General features: G+C 44.2%; 1 long non-coding RNA gene across 1 annotated transcript in view; it reads left to right on the top strand.

The window, feature by feature from the left end:
- Nucleotides 1–554: 554 nt before the first annotated feature.
- LOC138302172 (uncharacterized) overlaps nucleotides 555–20,022 on the top strand; it is a 78,926-nt gene continuing 59,458 nt past the window's right edge. Inside the window, exons 1-3 of the long non-coding RNA XR_011205323.1 lie at nucleotides 555–631; nucleotides 1,946–1,995; nucleotides 2,647–2,681. This is a non-coding gene — a long non-coding RNA (uncharacterized lncRNA). The remainder of the gene's footprint in view (nucleotides 632–1,945; nucleotides 1,996–2,646; nucleotides 2,682–20,022) is intronic.

Below are 20,022 nucleotides of genomic sequence, written 5' to 3'. Positions count from 1 at the left end.
AAGGTGGCTGTCGGAAGCCTGGGAATCACCTTGAACAGTTATTTAGAGTCCCTTGCTGACTCCGGTTTGTTTCTCTTTTGGTAATGGTATACTTGTGTAGTACTACATTTGCTTTCTGGGACTGCAAATCCCATAATGCACAGCCTGTTAGTCAGGAAAGCCCGGATTTTGTTTCCCATTGTTTTGTAGTGTAGCCATTTTTAATGTAGCTTTCTGCGTGTTTGCTTAACGTATTAGGCCTCTGTGCACTTTGCCCTAGATGCATTTTATTTAACCTTGCACTGTTATTTTACAATAACCAGTTTCACGGTCTTGTTGTTATTTCATTCTATCACACTGTTTAGCTTACTTCAGCACTGTGTTCTCAAACAATACATTCTTGCTCGCTCTGTGCTTCAGTCAAGGATACAGTCTGGTACATTGCCGCTAGACGTGGTAGAAGTTTAGTATTTATGGTTCGTAGAAAGTACACATCCTTACGTAGGGACGTTTCTTAGAACACCGGCGTGTTAGTTATAAAAACACTTTCTAGTCCTGGTACACGTAGGAGGGAGATTCCGACCAGGAACCCACCACTAGATGCTGACTGCCCTGTTGCAGATGCTGATCCAGATCACAGGCTTTTGCTCAGGTATGAGGGTTGATGTCCTCCCGGGGGAACCTGTATGGCAGGCTTAGAGCTTCACATGCTGTGCTCAAAATATAACTTAGAGAGAACATAATTTAGTTGCAATATGATAGCCTTTTTCTTATGTTTCACTCTCCTCGCTACTATTTCAGTCCTACTGTGTTGTATGGCTCTGGTCATTGAGGCTCACACTTTGTTATCTAAAATGCAGTTGTTTTATTAAACCAATCTTTAAAACTCAAACTGCCTTTGTCATTTATATATGAGACTGCACTTTGTACGAGAGAACTGGTTGTGACCTGAGTGACCACAACTTACCTGGGAAGCAGTAAGATGTCATGCGCTCGGCAGCCCAATTGTCTCTTCCCTTTGGGAGAGATGAGGCACTGCTAGTTAGCCGGAGCAAAAAACGGATTTGGGGCAACAAGGGTCCTTCACCGTGGGTCAGACTTAGTCCCCCACACCATGAACGATCTTGCTGCCCAAAAATCCAGTAGTCTCATTAGGATAATGAGAGCCATCGCAACAGTTTTCTATGGGAGAAGTCCAGTTGCTCCTTTTCACCGGATCCTCTCCTCCAGGACTTGGAAGTGTCTGAAACTACACACACCTGCGACCTCTCCTGTGCAGCCCAGCTTGGAACTGCTTATAAGGAGCCATTTGCTCAAGATTCCCTTTGTGCATTGGAGTTCGATTCCTTTGTGTTACAGACCCCTTATCGGATGGTGCTCCAGTTTTGTTCCTGTTCCTGATCTGTTCCAGCTTGAACCTGTTTCCTGTTTCTCTGCCCTGTTCCTGATTGTTCCAGCCAGAGTCTCCTCCCTACCTCTTAGCCTTGTACCTGTTTGTTTCTTCCAGAGCCTGCTCCCTGTTTCTCTGTTCTTCTCCTGCCTTGTTTCAGCCTGAACCTGCTCTCTGTTTCCCAGTCCTGTTTACTACTTATTCCTACTCCCTGTATTCCAGCCCTGTCCTTGCCTGTTCCAGCCAGAGCCTGCCCTCTGTCCCAAAGACAGGCTTTGTTAGTTCCAGCCAGAAGTTTGCACCCTGTTTTCCAGTCCTAGTCTTGCCTTTGCTTCTGCCTGAGCCTGTTCCCAGTTCTTGCCTCTGCCTCTTAGTTTGTTCCCTTCTGTTTCCGTTTCCTCTTGGTATTTGTGTCTGGTAAGGGTTCTATCAGTCTTCACCAGTGTATAAGTGTCCTTATTTGTACTGGGGTTGGCTCCTGGGTTCCAGGCGGCAATTCCAGCCCCCATCCTTGTCTAGTGTTATACATTGTCTTTCGTGCCTAACAGTGACAGTGTGCTATTGCTGTTTTCTCAGGAATCGCCACTGTGTTTCCAGCTGGACCCACAAGAGCGTGTCTTGTGTATGTAAGTACTATCCTTGTTTGTGCTCTAGGGTCCATAAACAGAATCACTTCTGCTGCCTCCTTTCTAAGGGGCTGACGGGGTGACTATCTGTAAGAGCAAACTGCACAGAGGCATTGACATTCCCTGTCACTGTGGGAGGTTCTGCGCCTTACTCTGTGTACGACCCCAGCATGTTTGTCCATTAGTAATCTGTTTCCTGTTTGTTCACACAAGGGTTGGTCTGCGTTTACTTTCCTGTGCCTGTCCATAGCTGTCCTTTCCATGTATGCCTTTAGCTGCTCTTCTGCCCCAGTATACTACCTCTTTACGATATTCGGTGACCTCAAGGGGTGTCCCAACCAAAGTCCTGATCAGACCTGCCCGAAATCGTGTCAGTTTCTACATTCATTCAATCTCTGCTACCAACTGCCCAAGTGCCTGATGTATTATTAACTGCCCTATTCAGGGTGTTTCAAATGCACACAAATAATGTGTGGATTGGTCAGCACAAAATATGGCCCTAATGGTCACTATTAATTTAAACTCAATGTGCATGTCCCCTACATGAGGAGAAAAATAATTAAAACATAAAGAAAGGCAATAATAATGACCATCCTCTGAAATAATAAATTAATTGTGATGCTACTCTCCTCTCATTGCATTTTTCCACAGAGGATCCCCTCCATAGCAGTTAAAGTGAGTGCAAGGTGAGAATGCTAAAATGACTATGAAGTAACTGCTTTCTCAATCTTTATGTACTGTAAATGGGTGTATAACTTCTCGTCCAAGTTGAGATCACCCGGAATCTTTGTGTTCAATCTCAATATATACAATGATTCTAATTTCCTGAGGCCTTTCTCTCTGTTGCCCCATCTAATCATTATGGGCAATGTGTCTATAAGAAAAAAATGTAAGCCCTCTATCATTGTTGTTTTTGGCATCCAAAAAAAGCATTGTCACTGGGTAAGTCTTGTTCCTCTTTTTGATTGGTTCTAATATGTTGCAAGATTCTCTTGTGAACTGGGAGTTTAGTACTGCCTACGTATTGTAGCCATCATGGGCATTCCAATACATATACTGCATGATACGTTTTGTATATGACTGCCCCCCTAATCTTCTGAGGGTTTGTCTCCAAGGGTGTCATGAAGTGTACTTCATTTGTCCCGTACTTACAAGCCTTGAATTTTCTGCATTTGCAAAATCCACTATTTCTTCTTAGCCAGTTTCCTATATGGGCTTCTGTGGTGCTGCTCTTAACTAAATCTTCCTTCATCAACCTAACCGTCCTATAGATGCATCCTACTCTCTGACGTAATTCTGTGCCTATCACTGGATCATTTATAACCAAATACCAATATCTATTCAGTATTCTTCTGCTAATGTTATGCTCTGTAATGAGTAATGAACATGTGATGGGTCTGATTCTGCTCTTTGATCTTACGTGCTCTGAGCAGAATCTCCTCCCTGTGTATGCTTTTTGATTATCTCACTGAGGAACCTCTTTTTTTTAATCTGGTCACTAAATCCTTGACTGCTAGATAATATCTTTTTACTTCGCTGCAATTTCTACACACTCTGAGTGTTTCCCTATATGGTATGCTGGCTTTCAGGTTCACAGGGTGGCACCTACTGGCATATAGTATTGTGTTTCCTGCTGTGGGCTCCCTAAGCATCTTGGACTCTAATCGGTTGTTCTTACAATGAACCAGCAGATTTAGGAATACCACTTGGGTCTTATCAATAGTGCTGGTAAAGTGGAAATTCAAACTCTATGGCACTCACTTCTGATACCTTCCAAATAATAAACATGTCATCATGAAACCTAGACCACTTTATTATGTTATCATTCCAGATGTCACTCTATTGCACCTGAGCACCTGCTCCTACCACAAGTCCGTATGCAGATTCACATAGGTGAGGGCGAAGCAGTTGCACATCACAGTACCCTTTAATTGTCTGTACACCACATTGTCAAGCATAAGTGGTAAGTGCAAAAACATGCTATGTACTGACCATTCAATCTTACTGAGAAAAATATTGACGTCTGAGAATACTTGATATACTATTCCCACTCCAGTATATGCAACACTAGTGAAAGTGTATACTTTCAGAGAGGTTGAATTTACTATTCCCTCTCCAGACTGTACAACAGCAGGAAAGCGTTGGACTTTGGAGCGGTAAGATTCACTATTCCCACACCATTCTTTAAAACAGTAGGGAAAGTGTTCGACTTCGGAGGGGTATAATTTACTATTCCAACTCCAGTGTGTGCAGCAATAGCAAAAGCATTGGACTTCAGAGGGAATCAATTTACTATTCCCATTCCAGTCTGTGCAACAATAGGGAAAGAGTTGAACTTCAAAGGGGTAAAATGTATTATTCCCACTCCAGTCTGTGCAAAGGTAGGGAAAGCATTAGACTTCAGAGGCATTCAATTTACTTGTCCCACTCTATCTGTGCAACAGCATGGTAAGTGTTGTACTACGCAGGGATTCAATTTGCTATTCCCACTCCAGTCTAGCGAACAGTAGAGAAAGAGTTAGACTTCAGAGGGGTAAGATTTACTAATCCTACTCCAATCTGTACAACAGTTAGTAAAGCATTGGATTTTTGGAGGGGTACAATTTCCTATTCCCTATCCACTCCGTGAAACAGTAGGGAAACCATTAGACTTCGGAGGGATTCAACTTACTATTCCCACTGTAGTCTGTGCAACAGTAGGGGAAGCATTGGACTTCAGATGGGCAAGATTTACTTTTCCCACTCCAGTCTATGGAACAGTAGGGAAAACCCTGGATTTTGGAGAGTCCAAATTTCCTATTTCCACTCTAGTCTATGAAACAATAGGGAAAGTGTTGACTTCGGCAGGGAAAAATTTACTATTCCAACTCCAGTGTGTGCAGCAATAGCAAAAACGTTAGACTTCAGAGGGATTCAATTTACTATTCCCTCTCCAGTCTGTGCAACAGTATGTTAAGTGTTGGACTCCACAGTGATAACATTTTCTATTCCCACTTCAATCTGTACAACAGTAGGGAAAGCATTGGACTTCAGAGGGATTAAATTTACTATTCCCATTCCAGTCTGTGCAACAGTAGGGAAAGTGTTGGACTTCAGTGGAGTAAAATTTACAATTCCTACTCCAGTCTGTGCAACCGTAGGGAAAGCATTGGACTTTAGAGATATTCATTTTACTATTCCCACTCCAGTCTGTGCAACAGTATGGAAAGTGTTGGATTTCGGAGGGATTCAATTGACTATTTCCACTCCAATCTGTGCAACAGTAGGTAAAGAGTTAGATTTCAGAGGCGTTAGATTTACTATTCCTACTCCAATCAGTTCAAAAGTGGGTAAAGCTGTGGTTTTTGGAGGGGTAAAATTTCCTTTTCCCTCTCCAGTATGTGAAACAGTAGGGAAAGCATTAGACTTTGGAGGGATTCAACTTACTATTCCCACTCTAGTATGTGCAACAATAGGGAAAGTATTAGACTTCAGATGGGTACGATGTACCATTCCCACTCCAGTCTATGGAACAGTAGGGAAAGCTTTGGATTTTGGAGAGTCAAAATTTACTCTTTCCATTCTAGTCTGTGCAACAGTAGGGCAATCATTGGATTTTGGGGAGATTCAATTTACTATTCCAACTCCAGTCTGTACAACAGTTCGGAAAGCATTGGACTTCGGCAGGATTCAATGTACTATTCCCACTTCAGTCTGTGTGACAGAAGAGATGGTGTTGGACTTTGAAGGGGTAAGATTTACTATTCCCAATCCAGTCTTTGCAACAGTAGGGAAAGTGTTGGTCTTCGGAGTGGTAAAACTTACTATTTCCACTCCAGTCTGTACAGCAGTAGGGAAAGTACTTCACTTCAAACACATAACAAACTTGAATAACCCTATTAGTTTGCAACAAATATAAAACTCTTAATATGAGCATTAATAGTTAACCAAAAAGATATAAAAAACTAAAAAATTAAACAATTTGCATAACTGCTAAACAATTCGATAATTAATTATCAATAAAAATATGTATTGCTTAATTACCTTACAACTCCATACGCCTACAAACTTAGCAATCAACATCTTAAATAGAAATAAAATAAAAATGTTTAAGACAGTTAGCATCATGAATAAACAATTAAATAATTATTAATAAATTGATAATTTATTGTTAAATAATTATTACTGAAATAACTTCCCAACATATGCCATTACAAACCCAGCAGTCCACACCTAATATATTACTGAAAAAATATAATTATTGCACTTTACATAAATAATTGATTAAATAATGAATAATACATAAAAAATAATTGTTAATAAATTATTACCTAATTAAATATCTATATTATACCCCCTGAAAACCAGCAGCTCACACCTAACATTTAACTTAAAATATAATTATTACACATTTACATAATGAATTATCAATTAAATAATTAAAAATAAATTAATAATCAATTGTTACTTAATTATTAATTAACTTCCCACCCTTTACCCCAACAAACTTAGCAATCCGCTATGACACTACACATTACTACTAGCAACCAAATAAAAAATTATACATTCCTCAAAATTACAAACTATATTTAAAAATATTATTACCAATTATACAAACAATAATAACATAAAGTTATTATAAGAACTTACACACATAGTGCTAATTTTAAAAAAACAATATGTTTTGCCAACTATATTATTGAAAACAATATTACCAACAAAGTTATTCTTGAAAACGATAAAAAAAACAGTATTCCTGACAGCGATATTTCTGCACTCCGATTTTTTTATCACAATCGTTTGTTACAGACAATTCTGTAACTCAATATTTACAACTCAATATTTTGTCTAAATGCTGTTTCATTCTTGGGGATGTCTGTGATCAAGTGGAGTTAATGAACTGCTCAGGGACTGTTGGAAAAGGCCCTTTTTGCAGGGTTATCCCCAAACTTTTTGCCTTCTTCCCCCTATTTTTTTCAGGTCTGTTTTTGCTGGTTTATTGTCTCTACACACTTTACCACTGCTAATCAATGCTAAAGTGCAACTGCTCCCTATAGAAATTGTAATGTTGAATGATTTATCCATGATTGGCATATTTGATTTACTGGTAAGTCCCTAGTAAAGTGCCCTAGACATGCCCAGGGCCTGTAAATCAAATGCTACTAGTGGGCCTGCAGCACTTGTTGTGCCACCCACATAAGTAGCTCTGTAATTATGTCTCAGACCTGCCACTGCAGTGTCTGTGTGTGCAGTTTTGACTGTAACTTCGACTTGGCAAGTGTACCCACTTGCCAGGCCTAAACCTTCCCTTTTCTTACATGTAAGGCACCCCTAAGGTAGCCCCAAGGGCAGGGTGCAGTGTATGGTTAAGGTAGGACATATAGTAATGTGTTTTATGTGTCCTGACAGTCAAATATTGCTAAATTCGTTTTTCACTGTTGCAAGGCCTGTCCCTCTCATAGGTTAACATGGGGGCTACCTTTAATTCTGATTAAAGTGTAGATTCCCTTTGGGAGCGGATGGACATGTGGAGTTTGGGGTCTCTGAGCTCACAATTTAAAAATACATCTTTTAATAAAGTTGATTTTAAGATTGTGCGTTTGAAAATGCCACTTTTAAAAAGTAGGCATTTTCTTGCTTAATCCATTCTGTGACTCTGCCTGTTTGTGTATTCCCTGACTGGGTCAGTTTGACAGTTGGGCTGTTCACACCTCTCCTCTAGACAGTGACACAAAGGGGTCTGGGGTGTAGCCTGCATATCTTGATTAGCCATCTGTGCTGGAGGGGAGGGGAGGAGTGGTCACTCACACCTGAAAGGACTGTGCCTGCCCTCACACAATGCCGTCTCCGACCCCCTAGTGAGTGTCTGGGGCCCGGCCTGGACAAGGAAGGATCTTGCAAACACTTGAGGCTTTGCTTTGAAGTTTGCAAACTTCAAAGGCAGAACTGGGTATAAGAAGCCAACCCAAAACCTCAGACCTTTAGAATCTTTCTGGACTCAAGAGGAACCTCTGCCCAGGAGAAGAGCTGAAGAGCTGAAGGAGGAGTACTGTCCCTTTGCTGTGTTGCTTTGCTGGACTGGCCTGCAGTTGCTGCTTCTGCCTGAAAAGAGTGCAAAGGGTGAACTTTGCTGTGTGTCCTGCATGAGAAAATTCTACAAGGGCTTGAAGTAGAGCTTGCCTCCTGTTGGAAGTCTCAGGGACACCAAAGACTTCAGTTTCCTCGACCTGCAGCACTGGGAACTGTGTGTTTTGTGCTGTTCAAGAGGAGAAACCACTGTGACGCCGCCAACGATGCCGCTGGCCTGCACCGTGACCTGCCGACGGCACATGGAGTCGCTTTGCCCCGCTTCACACATCGACCCTGGTCTCACCGACGCCGTCATCGGACGACTTCACCGAGCCGCTGCTCGCACCGCGACCTGTGGGCCCGCACTCCGGCATTACCTGCTCACACCGCAGCCTGGGCATCCCGGACGACGTCGCTCCTGCTGACACCGGCACCACTGCCTGCACCGTGGCCTGTGGACACTGCTCTTGAGGAGCACGAAGTCCTGTCCTGCGCCGCAGCCCCGGTCCACCGATGCCAGCACCATCGGCTCCAGTGTCGTCACCAGGCATCCTTGCCTGCACCGTGGCCTGTGGACACCGCTCATGAGGGTCACAAAGCACTGTCCTGTGGACACCGCACATTGCACCACCCTGCTTCATACCGCAGCCCTGGTCTCACCAACGCTGCTGGACGGCGTCACCGAGTCGATGCCTGCACCGTGACCTGTGGGCACCGCACGTCGCATCGTCCCGCTTCGCACCGCAGCCCCGACGCCATCCACGCCAGCGCTCCTGATTTCATCAGCCCGGCGTTTGATCCCCAAGGTGCGTGACTTCAAGGGCCTGACGACTCCTGCACCAACGCCAGTGACGCCGCTCTCCGGAGCTCACCGCGAGGATCCCGATGCCCTGCAAATCCAAGGTACTGTTTGCGGGTCTTCCTGACACCGTAGCTGTACCGCCACACTGTGGCCAGCCTGCACTGTTGGTTTTATTGATCACAACGCCGTGATAGCCCCAGGTGGAGCTATTGACTTCAAGGAACTGTAGTTTTGAGTAAATCTTGCCTAATTCATATTTTTCTTACTGTATGTTGGATTTTTATTGTACTTGGTCTTGTTTTATATAGATAAATATTGTCTATTTTTCTAAAACTAGTGTGGTGTCCTTTTGTAGTGTTTTCACTTATTACTGTGTGTTATGTGCAAATGCTTTACACATTGCTTCTGAGATAAGCCTGACTGCTCGTGCCAAGCTTCCAAGGGGGGGAGCAGGGGTTATCTGAGCGGGTATCTCCCTTATCCTGACTAAAGTGAGGGTCCCTACTTGGACAGGGTGCAAACCGACTGCCAACTAGAGACCCCATTTCTAACAGGGACTGTCTAATCCTGGCTTGAAACTGGTTTGTCACCTTCTGCTTTATTAATGCTTAGCTTTTAGGGATATAGCCCCGCTGGTGTTGGTGATCATGTAACATTAAATTATATGACCATAGGCCATCCAATCTTGGCCTAGAAGCTAGTATTAATTAGCTTTCACATATGATGGTGGGTAACCCCAAAGTAAATTTTTACATTGAAAGAAGAGTGAAGGAAAGTGAGTTGCCATGAAAGACATCAGCAATGAAAACTCTTTTACAGATCCCCTCACAAAGTCTAAGGCCCTAATTATGAGTTTTGGCAGATGGAAAAGACCACCTGCCAAACTCCCGCAGTCGGGTTACCACCAATGCAGCAGCCCTCCCATGGCACTTATTATGAGTTTCCCGCTGGCCCAGGGCTGACTGATCAGTCCACAAAAATCTCCTACACCTCTACTAACGATACTCTCTCCACACTTCGGATAATGGATACTCAGGTTTGCATTAATGATGCCTTTCAGCAATATTACACTGACCTTTATGCCGTGCCTCCGCCTGTTGACCCTGGTGCCATACACAGATTTCTGCACCAAATATGCACTCCCACAGGTGACGGCCACAGAGAGGGAGACGATGAGGGCTCAGATCTCGACCACTGAGATCAGTGAGGCGATCAGAGAGATGGCCCGTAATAAGACTCCCGGATCTGCTGGATTGCGGTGGAATTTTATTCCACGTACGCCAACCTCCCATTCCCCCACCTTGAGAAGTTATATAATAGATCACTTGCAGAAGGACTACTTCCTGCCACAATAGTGACTTTGCTTCTTAAACTAGACAGGCCCTGTACGCAGATGTCCTCTTTTAGGCTCCTGTCTATCTTAAACACGGAATACAAGATCCTCAGTAAGGTCTTGGCATGCCGAATCCTCCCACTTCCCCCGCGGCTACGGCACGCAGTCCAATTCGGCTTTGTTCCTTGCCGTGGCACATAGATGAATATCCGCCAACTATTTCAGTTGATGGATGAGACAAAACACTGCTATCCACATGCTGGCTGCATTTCACTAGATATGCGGCAAGGATTTGATACTCTCAGCTGGGACTATTTGTTAGCATCCATGGAAGCTTATGGAATACCCGCAGCTTTTACACGGTGGGTAAAACTTCTCTACACGGGTCCAACTGCTAGAGCCAAGACGGCATGCATATCTCCGCCTCCTACTCCATATATCGTGGAAAGAGACAGGGCTGTCCTCTATCCCCCCTTTTATTTGTATTGGCAATGGAGCCCCTGGCACAACAACTTCAACATAGTGCAGAAGATTGGGGAATCGTGCTCAATCCCACCACGCATGCTTGCTCATTATATGCAGATGATATGATCCTCTACTAAAGGGATCTTAGGCAGAATACGGAAAGAGCAGCACAGATCTTTTCTCTGTTTGCGCTTCTCTCAGGGCTTCACATTAATCCCGACAAATCCTATGCATACTCTTTCCAGGGCACTTATGTAGAACCTTCGATCAGATTTGGATGTATGACCATTTCACTCGCACCTGTGTCCTTCCGTTATCTAGGTGTCTGGGTATACCGCGATCAACTAGATTTACTAGAGGGCAATTTAAACCGGACGATCACAGCACTCCGGTCGCAAGTAGATTTTTGGATCATTTTGCCACTCTCTGTGGCAGGAAGGGCGGCACTGGCAAAAATAGTGATGTTACTCTGTGTCTTATATTATTTTGTAAACCTGCCGCTCATGGTACTGCCTCACATATTTCGGACATTGAACTCTTTGCTGATTGATTTAGTATGGGGGAAAGGTTGCTGCCTAGTCATTCTGGCAAAACTACAGTTACTTTCCGACATGGGTGGCCTGGGAGCCTCAGACTTCAAGGCCTACTGTATATTGGGCTAACTTCAATGGCTAGCCTACTGGGTAGCCTGCCGTCATATGGAAGAAATAAATTGTACAATTGCAATGTTGAGGAAGGGCTTCGTACATTGCTGGTTATGTCCTGGTCCCCCTAAACTACCTGCCGATACTACCCTGCAGCTGCACATGCCGTTAGCTTACTGGAAACTGTCTACGCGCTACACAGCCTCACTAACCCCATATGCGCCCAGCATCCCACTGGGCGGATTTCCTTTCTCCTCAGGAACTATCATGGGGGCTATGCTCCGAGTTTGGGAGCAGCAAGGACCCCTTACACTGGGAGACCTGTTTGAGGGTGGCATGCTAATGCTGCACTCAGACATCGTGCAAACACATGGCCTGCCGGAAACTCTTTTATTGACTCATGCCAAAATATTGTCCTATGTACGCAACAATTGGGCACCGGATGGTTCCAAACAGATGAAACAGGAAGCCCAGCAACCTCTTTATACAATGGGACACGGAGGCATGTTATCAGATGGCTATACATAGGGCTCCGTGCACATCTCAACATGTCTCTGGATCTGCTCAAAACTAAGTGGGCAGTGGATATAGAAAGAGACATAACACCTAAAGAATGGACCTTCTTAATACAATACACTAAAACAGTATCCCGTAACCCTAGATTCAAACTATTACAATTTTATCTCTTTTAGCATGCATACCTCACTCCAGATAGACTTAATATGATATACCCCATTGCAACGGCTCAATGTCCGTGATGTCACACTACTGATGCAGACCTTCTTTATATGCTCTGGACGTGTCCATCCCTTTCACGGTACTGGTCGACAATAGGAACAGCCCTGGCAGAGACCACAGGGTTGACTGTGGACCTGACACCCGCTTCCTTTCTGTTGGGGCTGTACCCTAGACCACAAGGCTCAATAGTGACTTCATGATTCATGGATCTGGCCATACTCTTGGCGAAGCATCAGTTGACACAGCACTGGAAGTCGCCCACAGCTCCTTCCATTATATCATGGAATAAGGAGCTACTGCGCTGGAGCCAAGCCAAAAGTTTGGCACATGGGGCAAAGAATACAGATGGCTGAGACGGCGACTGATATTGCTGGAATGGGAATCTCTGGTGGAAACGTTTGAGACACAGAATGGGTCATAGGAGTTAAAACACCTGGCTCAGCAACGTCCTTAAAGTAAAGTCTTGGGCTAGAGAGAACTTGGATTCCTTAATCTTAAGACACTTACAGCCCTGTGTAGCTTTTATCCTTGCCTGTCCCTCATTGTCACTAAGGAGACCACACACGCAGGCCCCCATTTCATAGGTGAACATTTTCTGAGAGATCGAATAATACTGGTGACCCATATGGTTTTAGTCATGTAATTAATGACAGAAGCAAAGTTGGGTGGGTGAGGGAAGAGGGGATGGTTTTGCTTGTTTGGAACACTGTTACATATCACAAGATTGATTTGACATACTTGCCGGTCGGATGCTCATATCGCTTGCGTCCTCTACTGTTATGTATGATGTTACACCAGATGTATACAATGCATATCGGACCTTGCTAAAATTACAAAAAAACAATAAAGTTTGTTTAAAAAATAAATAATAATAGTGCCGGGGGCAATGCAGTTGTGTGTTTGGTACACCAGCAAATGAAAAGCAGACAGTGATTTGCATGATGGGGCTGGCCAGAGAGGAACCCCACTGTCCATTCCAAGTGAATGGGCAGTGCGGGGGACCACCTGTGGCCCCCAGCCTCCACCAGCCTTTACATGGCATGTGAAACTGACATGTAAATGCTGATGGAGAGAGGGATCGTAATCCCCCACGCTGCCTTGGTGGATTGGGACCGCCAGCACCGCCAGGCTGTAGGGCAGCCAAAAAGCGGCAGTGCCGGCGGTCTGACCGTGGTGGTAACGCCACAGTCATAATGTCACTGTCAGACCGCTGCTTTGGCGGCGGTCCGACCATGAGGCTGCTGATCTTGAGACTGCCAGTCTCGTAATGAAGGCCTAACTGTATGACCTGCAAGATGTTTCCTGGTAATATTAAGACAATCTAAATTACCATTTACATACACAGTGGCTGGCATACGGTTATGAGAGTAGGATTTGCTTCAACATTTCAATATTTGCATTTGTTACACATGCATTTTTCCACACACTTGATTTTGGGTTTACTGTTTCCTGTGAGCACAGACTAAGCTTTCAATATGCATTGAGTGATTACTTTTCAATTCAAGTCCTTGAACTCATCAGCTGACCTGGCGGGAGCTGCGGTCTAGCAGTAGCTTATTAGCAGACAGACTGTTTGGATGTCAATCAGAAATGCCCAATATAGCACTATCTTCACGTGCAAATAATGTTTGCTTCTTTTTTTCTATAGTCTTGCATTCTCCAATTGCATGCTATCTAAAAACAAAATCAGCTATAAACTTAAAATCTGGCATGAAAAACTGACCTTTACTCAAAACGTCTTATTTTTCTTTTAAATCAGCCTCTCCTTGCCTTCCATCCTCTGCGCGACTCTTCTTTCTAAATACAACATATTCTCTAAAATGCATGTTTGTCATATGCTCTATTTTTCTATTTCTGCAAACTGCTCACAACTCATTTACAACATCACAACCTCTCCTCCTATAAAATGTATACTCCTGAAGTCTAGCAATACCTAACCTCCTTGAGTTCATCCATTAATCCCACCAAACATAAACATGTTCCCCACTCCCCTACAAATGACTGCAAATAACTTTCATTAATTTAACAAGAAACTTGAGTGAATGCATGAAGTGGTTTGCTTGGGCACACTAGACTAATCCCAATAGCAAACAATAACCAATAATGCAGGACTGACTGCTAACCATGGCTTTACAAAGTAGCTTGCGAATGCCGAGCATAAAGCACTTCAACGCCTTGTCTGGGGTAGTAAGCATTAATTAAATGCCAGAACAATTACCGTTACAATTAGGCTCTCCAGTGTCACATCGTGTCAACCAAGAGGCCAGCCATGCATACATTTGTGCATGCACAGATACAAAATCATTGACCTACCTATATTGATGTATGGGCAAGTCAACACTGGTCTTCTGGAGGGCAACTACACATGATTTAGTGACACAGTGAGAAACTAAAAAAATGGAAATGAATTGGAAATTAATCAGTAGACTCTCGCCACTGCATTACAGAGAAAGATGCATGGTCTGAGTATGTGTCAGTGTGCGTATTCATTGGCTTCACAAAGCATAGACTGAGAAAATGCACCCTATAATACAAACAACTGTTCTGCCACCACTGCAGACAGCACGGCAGTGAAAGATAGACTAATAGTTTCAGACCTCCACCTTGCTCCTCGATCCGGTCCTCACTCACAGCAGGCAAAGGCTCCCAGCCTGCCCTGCGGCCAATCTGAATGCTGCTCTCATGCTGCTGGCAGCATAAAAGCAGTGTTAGGATTGGCCGGAGTGCCCTGGCTTGGTGCTCCGAGGCAGACTGGGAACCTGGCCCTGCTGTCTCCAACCCGGTTACACAGTGCTGGGTTGGAGAGAACACAGTGCGCATGTGTATTTGGCCGGCCCAAGACGAGCGGCCCTACACACATGTGTACTGAGCGGACTGCACACAACTCCCATCAGGGCTCATCATCTCTGTGTCCCCGCCCTTGAAAAACAAAAATGATAATAAACATTGTTTATTATCATTTTTATTTTTCAATTTGCAGCTGCTGCTGTTTGCGGGGGTGATGCTTCTCAACCATAGTGGGGGAGCCGCCGCTATAGTAGGGAATATTCCATTCTGAATGGGGGTAAATGTGATTGAGTGTGTCAGAACAGGTATATGTGTGAGGACCGTGGGGTTTGGAGGGTGTTGAAGTCAGGGTAGCTACAAGGGTGTGAGGAGAGCATTGCATGCTACCCCCATGGAGGGGGAGGTGGCTGTGGAGACTGGTCTGCACCTGTGCATACTGTCTCATCTCCTGTGAATTTATGGTGAATTTAGCAGGTGTGGATTTGCATCCAGTAAAACTGAGCCAGATGTGGATTTGCACCTAGTGAATTGGGCCAGACTCATTGGGAAGTCTATATGTTGAAGCTTGAAAGACTAGGGGCATATTTACAAGCCCCTAGCACCACCTTGCACCACCATAGTGTCATTTTTTTATGTTAAGGTGGCGCTAAGGTGGCTTTTCCCCAGTGCTGTATTTAAAAAGTGGTGCAATGCCTTGCGCCACATTATGTCTGTTTCAGGCATAATGTATACAAGGAGTGTGTTCTGACACAGGGAGGCCTAAACAAATAGTGCAGTGAAAATGACAACATTTCACTGAGCCATTTTTTCCATCATTTTTAGAGCAGGCTTAAAATGACGCATCCATTTCAATCAATGGGCCTCCCTGTGCATTGCTGCACTAGCGTCAACATTTTTTACTCTAGTGCAGAAAAGCACCACAATAGCGCCAAAAATTCTGATGCAGTTGTCCTTACAACCGCCATGGTGCTCCGTGTTATAAAAACGGCACAACCATGGTATCATTAGGTGGGGCAGGGGTGACGCAAGAAAAGTGGTGCATCGGGACCAATGTTCCACTTTCTTGTAAATATGCCTCTGGGGCTTTTGTCTTTCACTACAGTTGGACTGTGAATCAAAGCCAGAATGAGACCCATAATTCTTTTTTTTTTCTTTTAGTGTACAGCAGACACTCTGGCCCAGATTTTCAAACATTTTGTGCTATGTTGGCATCCGAAAAGTGATGCAAACCTGCAGAAAATGTTTCGTTTTGGATTTACTTTCCTTCATAACTCATTTTGTGATGGAAAGTTGCCTCAAAGTTACTCAAAGTAGTGCAAAGCACTGCTTTGTATTACTCTGCCTCAAGGGGGAGTTCCATAGTGCTACAGGGGAGTTTGCATGCAACCACCCAAGGTTTTCTATGCAAAACCTTATCTAGTAACAATAGGAGACTGGGTTGTGCATCAAAAAATAATGCAGCTTTGAAGCAGGCGTAAAAAGTAGACATTTTAGCCCATATTTATAGCTTTTTGCCGCAAAACTGTGCAAACGCAATTTTGAGGCCAAAAGTATAGCGCCAGCTTATGTCATTCCAAAGCGTCAGCCAGGTACCAAATTTATGGAATGCCGCAAGCCGGTCCTCAGGTTGGGCTAGCGTCAGAAAAAAATGACGTTAGGCGGGTAGGGGTGGCGGTACAGGTGAAGGGGATTTTGCCTCAAATAATTACGCATGGCTGGTTAGAGGCAAAAACAGTGCAGTTAAGAAGCCTAGCGTCATCTTCTGATGCAAAACAATCCATACCACATGACTCCAGTCTTATAAAAGACAGGAGTCATGCCCACCACCCCAAAAGCCATCACAGGGGACCAGGGTCCCCTGGGCATGTCCAGTGTACCCAGTGCCATGCATGAGGGGGGGGGGGGCGTCAGGGTCCCCAATGGCACTTAATTTGTTTTTTTTAATACTTACCTATGCTTGCCCTACTTACCTGGGATGGGGTCCCCCGTCCTCTGATGTCCTTCTGGTGTCCCTCTGGTGTGGGTGAGGGTGTTCCTGGGGCTTGGGGTGTGCACCTGTGGGCCCATTCCATGGTGTTTAGGAAATGGAAATGGGTCCACAAGTCCTGTAATGCCTGGTCTGACCCAGGCATTAAATAATGGTGCAAAGAAAGCTTTGCACCATTATCTAGCCCCTCCTCCCATCCGTGCTTAATTTTAGCAGGGGGGATAAATATGAGGCTATGGGGTTAGCACCATTTCTTAGATGGGAACGCCTACCTTGCATCTCATTGCCGCAAGGTAGGTGCACGCATCCAAAAAATTGTGCTAACTCCAATATTTTGACGCTAGACATGTCTAGCATCAAAATATAAATATGGAGTTAAGTTTGTACCGAATTTGCGTGAAAAAAATGACGCTAATTCAGCACAAACATAGCATAAATATGCCCCTTTATTTTTCCTAACTTTACCCATTTTGCATTGTTTGGGGTCAGAAGTACTTTGGTGGGGGGACTACCTGTCCCAAGAGGCCAGCAGCACGAGGGAGGCGGAGCAAGGCCCTTAAGCGCTTATAGAGCATTTTGCCGGCCCCAATTTTAATTTCCTGGAATATAGCGGGTTTACGGAACAAGATTGGCAATCCAGATTGGGGTTCCCTTATTGATTTCTGCAGTATTTGTCTTTTCCAAGAAACATGGGCTAGTACTAATGTACATAGACAAGGGTATATCTAATTCTGTAAAGAGGCCATCCCGTCACCTGCAGGGAGGGCAGTAGGGGGCCTTATTACGTGGGTAAAGAATGCCAGCAGGAGGGCAAAGCATGGTCTTTTGGAAGCAGTTAAACAACAGGATAGATCTGCTATAAGGATGGCAAGGTGTGACTACGCTGCCGTAATTAAGTCTAGCAAGGCACAGTGGGTGGTGGATGTATGGCAAGATTTGTTGGTAGCAGCCAAGAATCGGGAGACAAAGCGATTCTGGTCCCTGGTCTCCCAAGAAGGACGAAACTTGAGTTCTAAGCCTGATTGTCACATCCCTCCCAAAACCTGGATCTCTTACTTTACTAAACGTTATAGTCAGGACCCTGCTCTTCCAGTACGCATAGAGGCTGTACATATAAAGGAGATTGATGGGGCAGGTGTTATTGCACCGTTCACTAGGAAAGAAACAGAGATAGCCATTATGGCCCAAAAACCAGGGAAGGCTCCTAGGCTGGACAGGATTCCATCTGACCTGTATAAGTCTGACTTGTCACTATGGGGCCCTTATATTAACCAAGTCTCAAATGCTATTTTGGAGAATAACATGCTCCCTCATTCATGGAGGGGTGCTATAATTTTCCCTATCTACAAAAAGGGGGACAAATCAGCTCTGGAAAACTACAGACCGATCAGCCTCTTAGATAATCTTCAGAAAATCTTTTCCTTCCAGGTTTTGGGTAGGCTCAGAGCCTGGATGGAAGAAAGTGGGGCCTTGAGCCATTTGCAGGTGGGCTTTAGGCGAGGGACGGCCACCGTGGACCAGGTCTTCCGCTTTCTTACAATCAAATGGAAGGTGGTGGACCTGGATGGTGGTAGGCTGTTTGCCGCCTTCGTTGATCTCAGACCCGCCTTTGATTTGGTCCCTCGTTCAAAGTTATGGGAGATTTTGGCAAAAATTTGAGCCCCGGGTTTCCTCCTAAATTTGATCAGAGAATTATACTCAGAGAGTTTTGCTAGAGTAAGGTAGGGGAAGGATGGAGAATTATCTGACAAGTTTCCCATTCAGAAGGGTGTTAAACAGGGATGTGTTTTGGCTCCAACTCTTTTTTTACTCTTCATAAACGCCTGTTTTCCGTATTTATTTGATAGTTTAAATGATGCCCCGAAATTGGGTGGTATCAAGACACCGTGTTTGTCATTTGCCGATGATACCCTGCTTTTATCCCATACTGCCTCAGGATTATCTAGGCTCTTGGAGAAATTTTGGGGGTTTTGCAGGGATCCCGGCTTACAAATAAACAGCACCAAAACCAAATGTATGCTATTTGATGACCCAAAACTTAGAGGAAAGAAAAACATAGTGCTGGATGGTGAGGTTCTTGAACGTGTTAGCGATTTTGATTATCTGGGAATTAGATTAGAAAATTCCCATAAACGGACATCACATCTGACAAAGTATTTTATGTCCCTTAAACAAAAGACAGGGGGTATTTTGAGATTCGCTGCTAGAATGTTCGTCTTTCCTATTACACCGGCAGTGGATATTTATAAAGTGCAGGCTAGAGCGGGTGCTTTCTACGGCACTGAGTTGTGGGGCCATGGCAAACTCCACGATATGTAAAGAGCAGAGAATTCTTTCATCAAGGCCCTGTTAAAGGTTCCATCGAGTTTCCCCTACCTTGCCTATCCGAATGGATTTAAATTTGTACTCTATTGCTGACATTGCTGCCTTGAGACTGCTGCAATACTGGATTCGGATTTGGTCCTCAGCAGTGTAAGACCCATATAGGATATGGCTAGGAGTGCTCCTAAGAGATTTTCAGGTTGCAAAAATGCCATGGTATGTAAAAAGAGGGTTTCTTAAACTTGGACTGGGCCCCTATTGGGCGGTCCCTTTGCATCTTCCTAAGAACGCTGAACAGAATTTGAAGGATGCGTATTGGGTGAGTGTACAAACATCAATCCTAGCAGCTGTCCCGTCGGGTAGTATGACGGACAGTTTTTTATCTCTTAAGTGTCATTACGAGTTTCAGCACTTTTTAAATATTATTTTACATCCTGTGGCACGTGCACTTTATTTAAGATTTAGATTAGGATCTCTACCAGTGTGCAATCTCACCTCCAGATGGAAGCAAACTGCCAGCCTGTCAGACCTCTGGGGTGTAACACCAGGGAAACAATCAGCCATCTTTTATTCCATTGCCCCGCATATAAAAAGCAAAGGGCTAGTGGATAAGACCTATTTGTAACACCATGGGCATTAGGGATTGCGATTTGGCTCTCAGGATTTGTAGTTCTAGTACCCACGGGCCGGTGATATGTGCTGTAGCAAAGTTTTTAGCAGCTACATGGCGCACTAGAGCTAGTTTTTTGCACTGATACATTATTCATTTAAGGGTAGACACTTTGTTTTAACTGATTTAATATTGTTATTTTTAAAAATGCAAATATATATTTCCATTATACTACAATTCCTTTCAATTGGGGAGGAACATTTCTAAGTTTTGTGAACCTAAATTTATTTG

This window comes from Pleurodeles waltl, chromosome 6, assembly GCF_031143425.1.
Source record: "Pleurodeles waltl isolate 20211129_DDA chromosome 6, aPleWal1.hap1.20221129, whole genome shotgun sequence".
Lineage (NCBI taxonomy): Eukaryota > Metazoa > Chordata > Amphibia > Caudata > Salamandridae > Pleurodeles > Pleurodeles waltl.
Note: the sequence above shows the minus strand (reverse complement) of the source record. Positions and strands in the feature narration are given on the sequence as shown.